The 16,809-nt window shown below is 44.4% G+C and overlaps 1 long non-coding RNA gene across 1 annotated transcript; it reads right to left on the bottom strand.

Annotated features, from left to right (window-relative positions):
- Window positions 1–6,020: 6,020 nt before the first annotated feature.
- Window positions 6,021–12,939, bottom strand: LOC141727194 (uncharacterized). Its single transcript, XR_012578242.1, has 4 exons — window positions 12,230–12,939; window positions 10,284–10,408; window positions 9,125–9,446; window positions 6,021–6,349 (listed from the first exon to the last, which is right to left on the bottom strand). It is a non-coding gene; the product is annotated as an uncharacterized LOC141727194 (long non-coding RNA).
- Between the last annotated feature and the right edge of the window lie 3,870 nt (window positions 12,940–16,809).

A 16,809-nucleotide genomic window follows, 5' to 3' on the forward strand; every position in this document is an offset into this window, starting at 1 on the left:
AGGTCACCAAGGCGCAGCCCTGACAGCTCTGGGCCATCCTGTCATGGGCCCGTCAGTCTGTGAGGCTTCCAGCACGTACACGATCACTCAAATGTCATCTCTTTGTCACAACCCCCTGACCTTCCTCATCCCAGTCTCCTCAAGGGAAACAAGCCAGCAGCATGCCCAGGCCCCCAGGTGCTCTGCAGGAGGAGCACACATGGAAAGGCCAGGGAGGAGCATGAACACAATTCCAGGCTGACAGTTGTGCTGACTGCAGGTGGCCATTGAAATTACTGACACATCTGGAGAAATGTTTTATACTCAGCTTCTGATCATTTGACTTACATTTTCCCCTTATCCAAACTTACTCCTGATCTCAGTCAGCTGGCAACACAGAATCCATAACAGGGAGAGGGAATAAAACATGCCATTGAGAATGGCTTGAATATTAGCATGCAAAGCTCATTTTCCATGTCACAAAATATTTTCTTTGTCTTCAAGACCATATCCACGTGTGCCCATGTTTGGTTTCCTGGCTGCCACAGTCAAAGGGGCAGTGTAGTTTTGGAGACAGAAAGGAAAAGAACAGTGTCCCTTTTTGGGAATGACTGGATTGTGATTGTTATGGATCCCCACTTGTGGACTGTTGGAAAAACTTCTGTATGAACCTTGAAGGGAATCTCATGAGGTGTTACCCTCCGGGAAGTCCAACAGCCTTTCCATAGCTTAAAAAGACATTGATGACAACCCCGGTTCTGGAGTTACCAGATTTGACTGATCCCTTTGCACTATTCATACATGAGTGCCTTTGCCTTGTACAATAAATCCATATTTATCTCAAAGACTGGGAATGCAGGAAAGAACCCTTTGGAAAAGAGCATATTTCCTAAAAGAACATCTAAACATTGTCTCCAAGGGATGAAGAGTGCCCTTGAGAGCAGGAGCCAGCACAGTCCTGGTTGATAGAATAGACTTGAAAACACATGGGAAGAAATGTGTCTGTTTATGTGTGCTGCACATGGTAATGTCTGGTGTAGAGCAAAAAGGAGCTCACTGGTTTTCCTAAAGTAACAGGGGGTACTCCTGGAACAAAAGATATGGTGCTAAAGACAGCTACTGCCTTGAACCCTGCTGTGTTCCTCAATCCTTCTGTAAGGAATCAGCATCTCCAATCAAACAGGGACAGCTTTGGGAGCATCAAGTTTCCTGCTAAAGTAGCAATAATGCACTGCAAAGCTCAACAGTTCACACAAGCCCAGGAGACTGATGAGCAGACAAAACTGCTGGAGAGGAGGCAGAACAAAGCATCTTGCTGGCAATTCTTTCCAAAGTTGGGAACCTTTCCAAATCACACACAGAACACTATGATGAAAACATTCCGCAAAATCCTTAAATGTCTAATTTGGTCCTGAAGGGTGGTAGGTATCAAGAAATCAACAAGTTAGGGTGCCTCAAGCAATAATGAGCCAAACTGCAGAAGACAAACATAAAGAAACCCATTGGGGTATTGAAGGTACAGTAGACAGTTTGCTAAGGCAGCTACTTAGTGTTAGGTTGACAGGGACTGTGACAACTGAAATTTAAAATCTGCTTACAGATCAATGCACAGTTTTACAAAAGACTGCCTTTTTGGATCCCAAACCAGGGAAGTAGTACCAGATATTAATGACAAGGACATTTTTCTGAGTTAAGAAGAAGTAAATATAAATACTTATTGGGTTTAATGGACACATTTTCTGCATGGCCAGAGGCTTTTCCTTGTCACACCAACAAAGTCAGAGAAATACTTCCAGTTAAAAATAAAAAATACTACTAAGAGTAAGGATTCCTTCTGGTATGCCAGCAGATAGTGATTCTCATTTCATAGCTGACACTGTACAAAATTTATTTAAAAAGTCCCAGTTAACTGAAACTTATTTAGCCCATGGAGATCTTACCCTAGCAGCAAGATTGAAAGAGCAAATCAGAGCCTACAAAGACAAATGAGTAACATTTTCCAGGAAACCTCACTAAAGTGGCCAAAAGTGCTTTCCCTGCCACTGTTGAGAATCAGAACTCCAGTGGCTTTTAAAGAAAAGTCATGCCACATGAAATGCTCTATGGAAGACAATACCAAATTATAATCCTTTCTAGAGAAAGTTATGTGATAGGAAATAAGCATTTAGGTCCCTTTTTACCTTCTTTGCAAAAAGTACTCTCATCTCTGCAGAAATTTTGGGTATGAGCATCCCTGAGAACTTTGGATGCTCAGGTATATTCTAATCAACCTGGGGACTGTGTCTTATGTCATAAAGCACAGTAACAAGCCACTTAAAGAAAAGTAGAAAGGACCATTTCAAGTACTCCTAAACACTTCCTTTCCAGAAGTAAAAGGAGATGGGACCAGTGCATTCGTACATCTTCCCCAAAGGGCAGCCTGCCCCAACACACAAGAAACTGGAAGGGAAAATAGAGTCAGCCGGGAATATGAAGATTAGACTTGTAAAAGCATGGAAATATAACTTCTTTATGCAGTGTAAAATTAGTTAGAAGAAATTCCATAAAAAGCGAGATAGGTCATGAAGGGGTAAGTATGAAAAATCCTCACTCTCAGCCCACCCTCACCACCAGCATTCCTGCATGCTCTGTCAACCAGCAGCAGCCACCAGGCCAAGGGGAGGCTCCCCAGCACAATTCACCCCATGTCCCCCACAGCAGCGTTCCTGGGGCTGCTGCGCTGCAGAGCTGCAGCAGCAACCCCTGACCCAGGCAAAAATGGACCCAAATTTCAGGGCTTAAGAGGTGACATTTTAATGAACTTCCCTTGAAGGAGAACAGAAGGGCAACGATGGCTCAGGTGTTCAATCAGAAAACACTCGAAAATCTCTCACGTAGGGAATTAACATCATTGCATGGAGACAATTGAGAATTTGTAGAATCCTCTCTAAGGAAGAAAGGGGCATTCAAAGGCCCCGGTGATTGTTCCCAAACATTTTCCTGCCTCAGACAATTTCATATTCTTCCCCAAAAGAAGGTTAAGGTTTTTCTGGTAACAAGTCTACCGTTTAAGCTAAAAAATAAATGGCAGAAAACTTAGGAAAAGGTCTTTATTCCAAGTTCCCAGAGATCTGTAAAAGAATCAAGATCTGTGTCTCTCTAGAAAGGCTGGTTGAGACAGACTGGTTTAAATATGCAAAGAAATGGACAGCATTTCCACAGGGCCACTTGAACGCAATTTCTCTTTAAAACCCATTGAAGTACCTTGACTCCAACACCACTCTACGTATTTTACAAAACTCTTGCAAAGATCTGGATATATTCCTTGGCTCACTGACAAGGGAAGGCCATGACTTAAAATCTGTTTTGAGAGCTGCTTCAGATGACAGCTGAGAGCAGCTCATGTGCACTCCTCTGTAACCCTCCAAAACAAAGGGATTTGCTGACAGACTTGTCCAAACTTCAATGTCTTTCACCACTTAGGCAAAGATTTTGCATAAACAAGAAAAAGGTCAAAAAAAACACCCCAAAACTTATAAAGAATTTCCATCAGCCAAAATCGATTCTTAAAATGTGCATAACTTCATAGTACAGGTAGTGGGCTTCCACCCTCTACTGATAAATTTATCTCAGTGGACAAACTTAAGACTTGAAGAACAGAATTGACAGAAGAAATCCACTCCAGATATCATAGAAGCAACAATGAGAGAAGGACTTATAAACAGTGAGAGTTCTTTATTGTTAACATTCAACACTATCATCTTTCAACTTCTTAAACTAACTAAACTTCTTTGAACTAATCCAAGATTTTAAGAAATATTCTACGGCTCAGTGCTAACATAACCTACTGTTCAATACTAACTTAAAAAATCCTAAAACCTAATCTTCTAGTTGAAATAAAAAATCTGGGGTCTGCAGATGTCACCAGGCTGAAGCAGATGTCTGGTGCCAGGACTCCACTCACTGCTGGTCATATTCAGAAATGCGCCTCTGAATATGGGCCAGCTTTTTGTGGAGGTACTGGCACCTGCTCTTCATTTCAGAGTAGCTGGGGCTACCCTGTGAAGGAGAAAGCAAAATTAGGGCATGCAAACTCTTCTGCAGAGTCTACACTCTCATGTCCTTTGCTTTAAAAAAGCCTTGAGGCAGACTCAGCAGTTACCATGGCCCTGCAGCTCTGGTGTCTCACGTACCTGTTGTAGCTGCTGATAATCTGCTAGGATTTGATGATGCAGCCTCTACAAGAAAATAAACATGAGGAATGTTTCTTCACCAGCATAAAATGCAAACTTTGGTAAAACACTAAAAGTTCACTCAGTCTAACTCCAGACATTTTCTTCTCTGTCAGCCACCACTCTTCTGGGACATTTGCAAGAACAAATCTCCCTCAACCAGCACCACCCAAGATCTGCAATTAAGCCTCTCAATAGCCAACAGAAGGAGCCCATGCTCTAAGACTCTGCTTGGGACACCTCTTCCCTTTCTGTTTCATCATAGACAGCTCAAACGGGGGCTTTTGGGCAGGGCCTTGCAAAAATCAGAACCAGCCCAAGCAGTGTCTGAGCATATATGCCAATTCTGCAGGTTCCCATTGTTTCACTGAGCAGTTCCAGGGAATCAAAAACACTGCCGTGATGATGAACCAGTCTTCATGGTTTTATCCTTCTTTACCTGATAGGCTTCAGAGCCTGGAGTCAGAGACTTCCATTGCTCCTGAAACTGTCTGAATTTCTTGGTGGTCCTGTCAATCACAGAGTGTAAATTCCGGTATTCCTCATACTCTGCATGGAAGTCATCCTTGTAGCGCTGGCGTTGCTCCAAGGAGACAATGGCTACGTATTTTCTAATGGGAAAAAATGAGACCATTTTTCTATGCGTGAACTCTAAGAGAACATTCCAGTATGTTTCTAGTCCAAAAAATACATGTGTAATATTACACCAAGCACAGGGTAATGCCAAACACAGACACCCAAGCTTTGAGTCTGATGCTCTGGGACTGACAGTTTCTACTTTCAAGCTCATGTGCTTCAAGGGAATGCAGTCAGGTAACTCTAGGAATCAGTCACATTTCTATGACACTTAGTTACTAATAGTTTACATTGTGGAGGTTTTCTTCATTAGTAAGTGAAGCACACTTAGAAAACATTTCCTTTAATTTCAAATGTCAAAGGACAAACAAACCCAGCAGCCTCAGGAAGAGGAGATACATTACTAAATTATTATCTCTTCCTCTGTAGGAAAAGCTTAAATTAATTACATTTACTTGTGACAATACATCTCTAAAACATATTTGTCAGGGAATGCATTTATGGAGTTGAGTGCACAGAGTTGGACTTTTGAGCTACATTCTTTACTGTCTAACACCAAAGCAGTGTTAATGATAATATTTGATTCTTCTAGTGGACAGCAGTTGCATCACTGACCATGGAACTGAGGTATTTGTAACACAGCCACAAAAACAATCTCTATATCAGTCTGAAACTACAGCTACTACCCAAACAGCATCTGCTCCTAAAGAGGGCAAATTCATTAATGCCTAAAGACACTGATGGGACTCAAATATTCTTCAATCCCTTCTCCCTCACATCAACAGGCGTGACGTTTATCAAACTCAAGATACAAATCCAATTGAAATGGCAATGAGAAGAATTGATCCCACTTCCCAACACTCTCACACCAATACTTCTTCTCCTCTGGGCCTGAAGATCTTGTTCTTTTTGGAGCACAGAAACACCTTTCACATGGGAATATATAATTCAAATCATCCAGAGATTAATATTTACAAGCAGTAAATCCTCAACAGGATGAAGTTCAATCCCAGGACAGACAGCAGTTTGTGCCAAGCATGCATCCCAGATACACCTGACTAGTGTGCAGGAGGAGTTTGAAAAGAAAACTCCAGATGCCTTGCTACATTTTGGGAGGCACTGGCGCAATGTGAGCCAGGGCCCTGCCGTGCCCGCTCCAAAGGCCGCAGCTGCCCCAGAGCCCCAGAGCTGCAGGAGGCCTGACTGCCCTTGACAACATCCCTGCTCTCACACAAGCTGGCAGCAATTTCCAGTGTTTCACCACACACACACTTCTCCCTCCCCTCCTGCACTGCAAATTCAATGTAGGGATGCAGCACCACTGCTGCAGCTGAGCCTGTGCAACTGCACTGCAGGAAGGGAGAGTCCGTCTGGGCCTAACCCACCTCCGTGTTCATCTCTGCTCTGAGCTTTCCAGGCCCAAATAAATCTGCTCAAACTCATCCTTTCACCACAGGAAAGAGCTGGACACTGCACCCCACTGAAAGCTGCAAGAGTTAACGGCTACTTTGCTCACCTCAAGTAGTCTGGTTGGTCGCTTATTGCAGAGCATGTGGAGGCAATGGAAGTCTCTTTTCTTGCTCCTGCAGAGAAGCAGAATTTTGACATCCGTCATCAGGAGGTCTTCAAAAGTTCAAAAGAACCCCATTGGATAGTCTTGAAAAAGTCCTTCAGTGTTCTTCTCATAGCAAATTACTCAGAAGCATTAACAACTTTTAACAATAGGGCACATAAGACCTTCTCCAAAGTAGCCCTGCCTGGGAGGTAGATAGAAGGAATGGCCACTGTATTCTACAGGTTGTGCATTCCCACAGTGTTAGCCCCAGCTCAGCTTTTCCTATTTGAAGGCATGAGGCGGCATCTGCACAGCCATCTGCACAGCCATGCAGAAAATTATGCAGCTTCAAAAGACAACAGCTTGAGAGAAATCAACGTCGAGGTTCCAACAAAAAAGAAAGAAGAGAGCTGAAGTTCTTTTACTGCCATGTTTCTATCCCCACTTCCCTGCTGCTTCCAGAGGCCCACAGTTCCGATGAGAGCCTGCACTCATGTCAGCAGGAAAGCCAATTCCATTCTATAGGGCTTACTGGCACTAAGACTCCAATATCCTGCAGTCAAAACTCAGTGCTTCTCATTAATGTGGCAGGTTGGGGCAGGAAACAGCTCTGCATTTGTGACTTGCCCTTTGCCTCTTGGGAAGCATTGCACACATAACCTTGAAGCCCTCTTTCCAAAGAAATGTTCAAGAATTACCATGATAATAAAGAGAACTGCCATAAGGAAAAGTCAGCTGAAACAGGAAGGAATACTCAGGAGCTTGGAAATCTCTCTCGGCTTTCTATTTCAAGTTTTGTGTCAAGCATAAAATTCCCACATATTCCTTTCCATTCCTTATCAGCTTCCACTGCCGTTGTTTACATAAAGTAATTTTGCTAAAACTCAGCCATTCTTGACAATTTCTAAGCTACCTGAGCTTCAATTCTTGAGGAAAGAGCTGTTGTGTGATCGTCCACTTGCTTTTGTTGATTTCCTTTGTATAGCAGAAGTATAAAAAGAAGTGGAAAAGTGGTAATACAACTGGACAGAAATACCAATAGTCATAGTATGTTCAATAAAACTTGGAAGAACAGCTTTGCTGTGAGCTTTTCATTTCCAAAAGTGCATTTCCTCTCATGGCTCAGTCCATATGAAAGCATCCTAAGCCCCCACTTGAAACACAGCACATATTTTTCCTTCATAGCTGGGCAGAGTTTGGGAACTGGTTCTTCAAGAAAGCTGCTCATGTGTTTATAGATTCAAGCAGAAATCCTTCCAAAGGCATTCCAAAGTTTGTAGGCACCGTGTGTATGTCCAGAAGAAATGTGGAAAGGCCATCTCAAAGCACCTGTTTCTACAAGCACACCACCACTCGCAAGAGGCATCTGCACACTCCAAACCTGCCTCCAGGCTGAACCCAACTTGGAATTTGCAAGGTCAAACTCCAAAGGAGGCAATCCCCAGATTTAACAAAGCAACTGAACTCTGCCCTGCTGGGTGTGTCCCTGTCATCAGAAATCAAGCATTCTTTATGTGTTTCTGTTTAGCTTTTCAATGTTGTTTTCAGTCTGTACCACTTCCACAGCTTTTGAAAAAATAAATTCTGCAGCTAGGATGGGGAGGAAACTCCCAGCCCAGTTCAAAGTAGAACTCCAGGAAACCACAGCTTGCGTTTTGTAGCTTTTGAAGTTTCCATGAAAAGGCTGAGTTCAACAAACAACCATGGAATCCCTGAGATTTGATTGACAGGTTTCAGTCAACTAGTCTGCAATACATGTGTGACAGGTTTCTGCCTTCATCATGCAGTCTTGAAAATCTGCTGATTGAAAAAGTGCAGTCTCAGCCAACACTTGGCATTTTACTAGAAACCTGATGGAAAGAAAAATAATCCATTTCCTCTGGCTTCTAGTGTCTGGCTCTTCCTTTTAACCGGCTTCTCCCCAAAGAAATCTATTTCAAATTCATTTGTTCTTGATTGGTTTTGCACTACTTTGAGAGAAAATTTCTAAAAATCCATGCACTTTTAGAGAAGGTTCCAGCAGCACAAGTTCTGGGCTTTGCTGTTTTTACCTTTTAAACCAAGAGTTACAATGTAATATAATGGGGAAAAAAATAAAAAAGTCTTGATTTTTCATGACCATCCAGCAGAGAGAATGGTATAGCAGTAATGTAGAGCAGTGCCTTCGTGTATCCAGTGCTGACTTTCAAATCTCCCTTTCCACAAGGTGGAAAGCAAGAGCACAATTAACTAATTCAGAATGCCTTCAAAGAAGGATGTTCCCATAAGATAAGCCACCACAACAGGAATTTGAGAGAAGCACAATTGGCAAGAATAAAAGCACAAAGCCTTTGCCTAACAGAGGTGAGGGTTTAAAATTAAGACACCAGACAAAAACCTCCACTGTAGAGACTGTGGGTAAGGAAAATCAGTGCTTGCATGGCTTCTAGCCCAAGATGTGGGAACAAGCTGTGACCACCCTGTGAATCCTCGAATCTTGGACAGTATAAAGGTGGTACCTCCAGAGAGACCTGGGGACCCCCACCACTGAGAAGACCAAGGGTTAAGAAGGACAGGTTGGACAACAGAGAGTCCATGTGGTGATGATATCTCCCCACTTGATGTCTCTCTCTTCCCCTTCCCCTGCCTCTCTTCTCTCATTCCTATCTCCCTAGCTTGCGTTTCCTGTTCAATAACATTTTTACTATTGCCTGTGGAAAAGGGTCATGCTTGCACCTTAATTTAGGCAGAAGCTTCTCTGAATTACCAAATCTTTACACCACACTTATCCACACAGGAGTCAGGAAAACCAGCACATCAATACCTTCATCGAAATCCAGGCGGTGCCACTGCTTCAGCCTCCCCAGTTCATTTTTCTCCCCACTTGAGTTGGGGATCTCCTTCTGCTCCCTGGCAGTTTTTGGGATGCTGGAGCTCCGAAATTTCTCTGTTTGCTGCACCACATGGGTGCACGGGGAAACAGAGCCGGCACTTGGAGACACGTCCGAAGAGAACAGAGATGTGGAAGGCAGAAGGAAGGAAGAAAAGTGGCCACCAGCTGCTGGCTGGACAGGACTGGGCTGGTGGCCAATTCTCCTCTTCTTGCTCGTCACAGGACTGGTACAGTCAGAAGCCAGAGGCCGTTTCTGCATCAATAACAAAATCATTCATTCATTAACTTATATGATCAGGATCAAACTTTGCTCCCAGTCTGGAAAAGCAGCATTTCTGAACTGGGCCAATTTGAACACACATCTTTCCACACTAAAAAGAGCATTCAAACCAGAAGTTCTGCAGGTAAATAAAGGCTCTGTCTCATTCCTACATTCCCACTTAGCACTCAGCATGTCCTACTTCAAGACTGTAGCTAAAATTCTTTGGAAGAAAGACACTCCCTTCAGGAGCTCCATCAAAGGCTTCCCCAAATGAGAAGGTCCTGCACATCATTCAGATGACAATCTTGCACCACCAGCAAGTCTGCTAAAATTTACCATACAGTCCAGAATGTTAAAAATGCACAAAATACCTGAGCTGGTCTTACTGCAGCATCTCTCTCAGAAGGCCCTGGAGATAACGCTTGACTGGTGTTGGTGGTGTTCTGAGATGGAGCTGATTTTCTGTATGGATGGGCCAATATTTCATGTTACAAAGCCTAAGTATCAACTGTCCAAATTCGCTCCTTGCAGGGAAAACAGAGTCCTTCAGTGTCAGGACTGAAGGAAACAGCATGAAGCTGAGTTCAGGGAGCTTTAGGCAGGATATCAGGAAAACATTCATGGCCCAGAGGGTGCTTGAGCCCTGCAACAGGCTCCCCAGGCCAATGGTCACTGCAGGAGGCATCAAGAAGTCTTTGGACAACACTCTTGGGCACCTGCTGTGCTTCTCATGGTGTCCTGTGCAGGGCCAGGCACCATATTCTCACAGTCTAAGCTTCATTAACCAGGGATTTCTCTTTTTTCCTTTCTCTGAGTGACTGAACTTACCGAGAAAGTATTAACTTCAGCTTCTGTCTGTCTATTTCGGTGTAGCCAGGCCAATCAGTCTGAAGGGTTTGAAATAGATGTTCCTTCAGACTGAAGCAATTATCCTTTGCATTCCACTTGGCTACCTACAGGCAGACGTGTAGGAAAACAAATCTTTATTATGCTTGCTGCATGCAAACTAGAGAAATGTGATTGGTCCTGAACAGCTGCTTGTGAGCACTCTGTCTCAATTAATCAATGCGCACATGCCCAGGTGTAAATGAATTGAGGATCATACCTTCCTCAAGACAAATACAAAGTCACCTCCAAAAAGTAAATTGAGGTAGTAAAACCTGAAGACCACTGATATCAAAAGTGCAGGTTTAGACTTCATCCCCTGACACCTGCTCAGAGTTCCACAGAAAAGCCCATTGGGAAAGTCTCCATCAATTTGAACCCTCAAACACACTGAATAACTCATCTAAGACACCACTAACATCTGTCACAACTTTGACTTTTCTTCTTGAAAATATGATAAACATTCATAATTTGGGTCTGTGTTGATGCCTGTCTGCCCACAGCAGAAAAAGAAATGTAAAAGTAACAAAGATACCCAGAATCAGGGATTCACTTCTTCAAAGCTGAACTCAGGTTGTGTTGGAAGGGAAGCAAGGGTGTGTGTACCACATCTCAGCAAGCTCACACTGTCCATTTCAGACCTATACAAAATAAAGCCCCACTTACTCTGATGTCCACAAAAGCCTGAGCAAGGCATCTCAGGCTGCAGGGCTGCTCACACAGAACTTTCAGAATGCAAACCTGGACCCTGAGGCAGTTCACACCTCCTACAGCACACTGACACCACAGAAATCTCGTCAAACTTTGCAATGGAACAGGAAAAATGTTTCCATCCATTGCCTTCTTAGGAGCTGAGCTTTGAAAATGTATAATCAACTTGAAATCTAAATGGGCTACTTCAGCTGGGAGCGCAGAACATGGCCCTCGTTATATTGTGAATATTTTCAGGATGAAAAAGCCTGCCACTGCCCTGGGCAAACCTAGCAACAAACTTCCCAGGTTCAGGGAATGAGTTCTTAAAAGTCACTGTGGGATCAACCGAAACTGTATTGAATTTTCCTCCCTTGACTAAGTTCCAAGACACTGTTTGCCTAGCTAAAGAGGAAATGTTCCCACTTGATATATTAATGCCAGCATAATTCAGCAACACTCTAGGGGAAAAGGGAATTTTGAAAAGGGAATGAGAGAAATATTGCATCTTTCAATGCATGTGCATCCTATTGCTGGCTGTGAAAATCAAATACCAGTGGAATTTAAAGGACCACTGGAGAAGTTATTGATTAATTGAGTTCCAAGAAGAGGGAATATTTAAACCACGTGACAGCAAAGAAACCCTCTGCTCAAAGTTTGGCTACCATCTTTATCATGGAGGATGTGCCTGGAACACCCCTGGAAGAAAATCCCCACAGATCCCAGAGAAGTCAAGTACTATAGAGAGGCCACTAACTGTGTTCAAATGAAATACTGGCCTCTGCAGTTCCTGAACTCCTCTGCCCTGGAACTTCTTCCAGGAAATTTTAAGTGCAGTCATAAACCATTTCACACAATCAAGGAACCCCTGTGAAGTTACTCCTTGAAGCAGTTAAACAGTGCACAGAAAAGAAAGAGAATGGAATAAGGCATGAGGAGCAACAACATTACAAAGTGTTACTCATTGCCAGCTATTCTAGAAAAACAACAATGCCCCAAAATTTTCAAGTTTTCTTTCTTTTTGTCACATGGACCTGCAGCTTGAGACCTCTGGATGAAGTTGATGGAAAAACTTTAACAGGGAGCATTTCCAAACTTATTTGTCCAGATGCAATTTAAAGAGTAGAGGAACAAGTGACAATTAGGAAGAAAAGAAGAGTGTGGTGGTAATAATGCTGGCACAAACTCCACCATCTCACCTGCTGAAGGATCTTGGCAAGGGTGCCCTTGTCCTTTTGCATGACTCCATCTCTCTGCAAGCGAGCAAGTAACTCTGGCTTCTTGTAAGTCCTCAGAGCAAGTAAATGAATCACCCTGTCCCTGTAGGGTCGCCGATAAACAGCACTGCAAGGCTTCTGTTCATTCTCTGCAGGCTTCGTGGGCTTTGTTCTCTTCTCCTCAGGGGCGGGACATGAAGTGTGTGATTTGGCTCTTCTCACATCTGCTTGTTTTCCCAAAGGAAAGGAAAGCAGAAAAAGAAGTGTCAAATGGGAAGTTGGCAGAACGCAAAAGAGTTGATTAAAATGTCTTGGGGACAGAGCTGATTTTGAATATCCTTGTGGAATTCCTTTGAACTCACATATTCTCTGATTCTGTGAAAAAACCTAGTCCCTAACTGGTCCTGTATGGAGCATGTTGCAAAGGTACCCTGGACTCTACCAGCAACCAGACCTGTCTCACCTGAGATTTTTTGTGCCAGCCTAAAGTAGATGTGGTAAAAATTCTCCAGTTGACTCTCTAATGCCAGTTCTCACACCCCAGTAACTCAATGTTAAATATTCCCTTAGGATCTATGTAGATCACCACCAAGAATCACACAAATCACTGAAATGTAAAACAGCACATCCCCAATGAGAAATTCAGAAGTCAACTTTTGTCTCTCCAAAAAGCCACCACCATGCTGCCCAAAAATGCTCTGCACTAGGCTAAGGCAGAGCAAGAGCTGCACTTGCAGCGGCAGGGATGTCCCTGCAGGCAGGTGACTGCAGCCACAGCCAGGTCAAAGCCTGTTTTGCTCAGGGCAGCTGGCTGGGCCTGGCTCAGCTCACTGCTGCAGGCAGTGCCACTGAGTGCCTGGAAGGGGAATGTGCACCTGGTGTCTGCCTGGAGCCAGGCTCCTTGGCGAAACAGCACTCAGAACAGATCAATACAAATGGCACCTCCTAAGCACATTGTGCTTTGTGGGAAATGTTGGAATCCGTGGGCAAGATGACATCAATATATTCCTTTCAATTTCCTTGAGAAGAGCCCAAGGTAGTATTGGGGCAACATTCACTTATTAATGACCAAGACAAATAATTCAATCAAGTATGGTTTCGGTCTTGAACATAGGAAATTCTCTATGCAACTTCTTCAATGTAATTTTCTTTCCATTTCCCAATTAAATTTCAATGGTTAAAGACAGTTGATAGGTCTTCCAAAACCTTAACTTCCAAGTCTGTGAATTTAAGTGCATAAGACGGTAAAAATCTTGACCTCCATGCTCCAAATTCCAACCCATCAGGCAGTACGGGAACAACATACAGGCAGGCTTTCTCAGGGGAAAACAAACCAGTGACTGAATGCAGTGACAAGTGACTGCAAGTCTGACCTGAGGCCAAACCACCTCCAGGTTGAGATCTCTGAACACAAGAGATCCCCTTTTCAATGAATATGCTGCAAAAATGAATTACCAAGTGGAAAATCTTACGGACATTGAGCAAAATATGAAAGCCAACCATACCTCCAAGTGGGTTATACAATTTGACAACCTGTGCACTTCCACTGTGCGACGCCTCGCTGGTATTTGGCTAAAATGGGAAAGAAATTTTCTGTAAAATCTTCAGCCTAATCTTCATTACTGCTGATTAACTAGGCCCTCCATTTTTAACAAGAGCTGTATTTGCAAAGGTTTGCTGTCACAGCGTCAAAAAGGGCTGCTTTGACACAGCTCTCCCTCTGAAAGCAGCCGGCTACAAAAGTGCCCTGAGAGATCCACCCTCACTTGGCCTCTAATGCAGCCAAGCCCTCCAGTAGCAAGTCATCCTTTCCCAATTGCTGGAATTTATAGGCACAAGCTTCCCTTGAAATCAAGTGCCTGAGTACAAGTGAACTGGTCAGTGCTAAGCTAAAAATCCAGAGAGGGGCACAAAGGATTTGAAAGTCAGGGCAGCACCTGACACTGGGATTTATTTGGCATTAAGGAAGTACATCCTGGAGTCAGCTCCAAGAATAACTTCAACTGCAAAAAGATGAATTTCAACTGTAACAGGCCCCAAAACCCTTTCTCTTTTCCTCAGCTCTAGATGCAATTATTTCCATAGATGTAAAATATTTTATTCTAAGTTATAGGAAATAGTTCATCCTAAGTTAGTCAGAGATTACAAAATTTGGGTGCCTGGCTGAACTCATCATTTAGTACAGATTATGACATGTCCCATTGGAACTCAAAATCACTCAGATGTCTATTGACACAAGCATATTTTTTACAAAAACAATTACTGCCATCCATCTGCCTAATTTGGAAGGCAAAATTGGCTGAAATAAAATCTTAAAAGCCATGATAAATGGACTGAAACTTGTGGACTAATTACCATGAGGAGGGAGACATCACTACACAATAGAAGATAAAATATTACTCTATGGAAGGAATTCCGCAATTAAGAAGAAATGAAAATAAATTTCTATGCTTACAAAAAGTGTATCAATAATTAGAAAAGATTTGAGATGAGGTGCATGTGGCTGCAGTTCTCCACTATGCATGACAGCTAGGAATAAATAATGGCTATTCCTAATACTTGAAAAAAATTTAGACAGTTTCCTTTACCCTTACGTGTTCAGTGAGTTCCATACAAACTGGGAACCATGAGAAATCCATGCATTTTGGCCATGAGCCATGTCCAGAGCATGAATTTCCTGAGTGTCACAGCATGGAGAATATCTGACTTTCACTGGTACCTCCTCTGTATCATCCCTGAGTGCCACTTGCAACCGTGAAATCAACCTCCCACTTCCACTGGCACCTTCTCCCTATCATTACCTGAGAACCACTTCCTGCAGACAATCTCCCACTTCCACAGACACCTCCTCTGTGTCATCCGTGTGAGTCGCTTCCCCCCGGGCAGCTGCCTCAAAGGGGCCCTTGGAGCACCAGTGGGGCCCCAGCCCTGTCCAACAGCTCCCGCGGGCTCAGCAGCACCTGACACCAACATCATGGCCAAGCCCCCACCCGCTGCCAACCCACAGAGCCCCACACCTGCCCCTCACCTCTTGCTCCTGGCACCTCTGGCTCACCCTGACGCTCATGGCAGTGCCGGTGGGGACCCTGTGGGACGCAGTGCGGATTGGGGCCCTGCGGAACTCACTGGATCCTGCCCAGGCCCGCAGCTCCGCCATCCCACTCTGCCTCGGCTGCTCCAGCTCCCACACAGACACTGATCCTGCTGAATAATCTGCAAATGCAGAATACTACTTAGGAAAATGTGTTCCTGGATGCTTGTCCTTTGTGGCTTCCAAGGCTCATCAACAAGAAGGGAGATGATTGCCATGAAACAAGAACTAGCCAACAAGCTGGAAGCGATGGCCAGGCCTTGGAAAGGCAGGCGACTTCTTGGCTGAATTGCCTTGTTGAGGTGGAAGGCTTGACAGGCTTCAGTGACCTCAGACACAGGGCAGGTTAGCAAGGCCTGGGAAGAGGGATGCACCACTCATGGTGGACACAAAGAAAGTAGAATTTATGGACATAAGGACATTTGGCAGAACCCCTGAAAGAAGGAATTATCTGATAAAGGCAATGCAGCAACTGTGCTGAATCAGCTCTGTCAGGGAAAAAAGGCCGTTCCAGCTTTTTACGCAAGGAACCTCACTGTGAATAAGGGGAGATTGGGCATGCAGACTAATGAGCATAAGAAGGGAGAGGGTCATTACCAAACAGCAGAAAGTATACTCATTTTGGAGAGAATTAGGGAAACTTAGAGTCAATGAACACTAATTCCTTTCTTTGCTCAAATGTATAAACACTGAAATGTTCTGGTTGTTGCGCTGTTGCCTTTGTGAATTTGTCCCTGAGCCACCCTTCCTGCACAGAACTGTAAATCATTACCTCCACGCCGTGGGTGGATTGGGCTCTTGAACAACGGGTGCTGCAACCAGCCAAGTTGGAAAAACACTCGCTGTGGCTCTGACACCCCCGCTCTCGCTGCAGCCGCCAAAGGCTCTGAGCGGTCCTGCCCTGTGCCGGTGACAATGGCCACGTGTCCTTGGAAACGGGGGGTTCCATGTGCCAGGCTGGCCGGGATGTCACTGAGGAGCAGGACACGACACAGTCCGGGCAGAGGGATTTCACAATGGGCACAGGTAGGGAATGCCCTGCCCTGTCCCATCACTGACTCTGCTCATTTCCAAGTGAGGAAAGGGGCACCCCACCAACCCCAGTAGCGGCAGCTGTGCAAAGCAGGGCTAATGAAGTGTTTCTGAACAAAAGTGCTGCACTTGGCTCTCTCTGAGGCAAAGGAGCAGCTCAACACCTCTAACCAGGTCACCAAGGCGCAGCCCTGACAGCTCTGGGCCATCCTGTCATGGGCCCGTCAGTCTGTGAGGCTTCCAGCACGTACACGATCACTCAAATGTCATCTCTTTGTCACAACCCCCTGACCTTCCTCATCCCAGTCTCCTCAAGGGAAACAAGCCAGCAGCATGCCCAGGCCCCCAGGTGCTCTGCAGGAGGAGCACACATGGAAAGGCCAGGGAGGAGCATGAACACAATTCCAGGCTGACAGTTGTGCTGACTGCAGGTGGCCAT

The sequence above is a fragment of the Zonotrichia albicollis genome, chromosome Z (assembly GCF_047830755.1).
Source record: "Zonotrichia albicollis isolate bZonAlb1 chromosome Z, bZonAlb1.hap1, whole genome shotgun sequence".
Taxonomy (NCBI): Eukaryota; Metazoa; Chordata; class Aves; order Passeriformes; family Passerellidae; genus Zonotrichia; species Zonotrichia albicollis.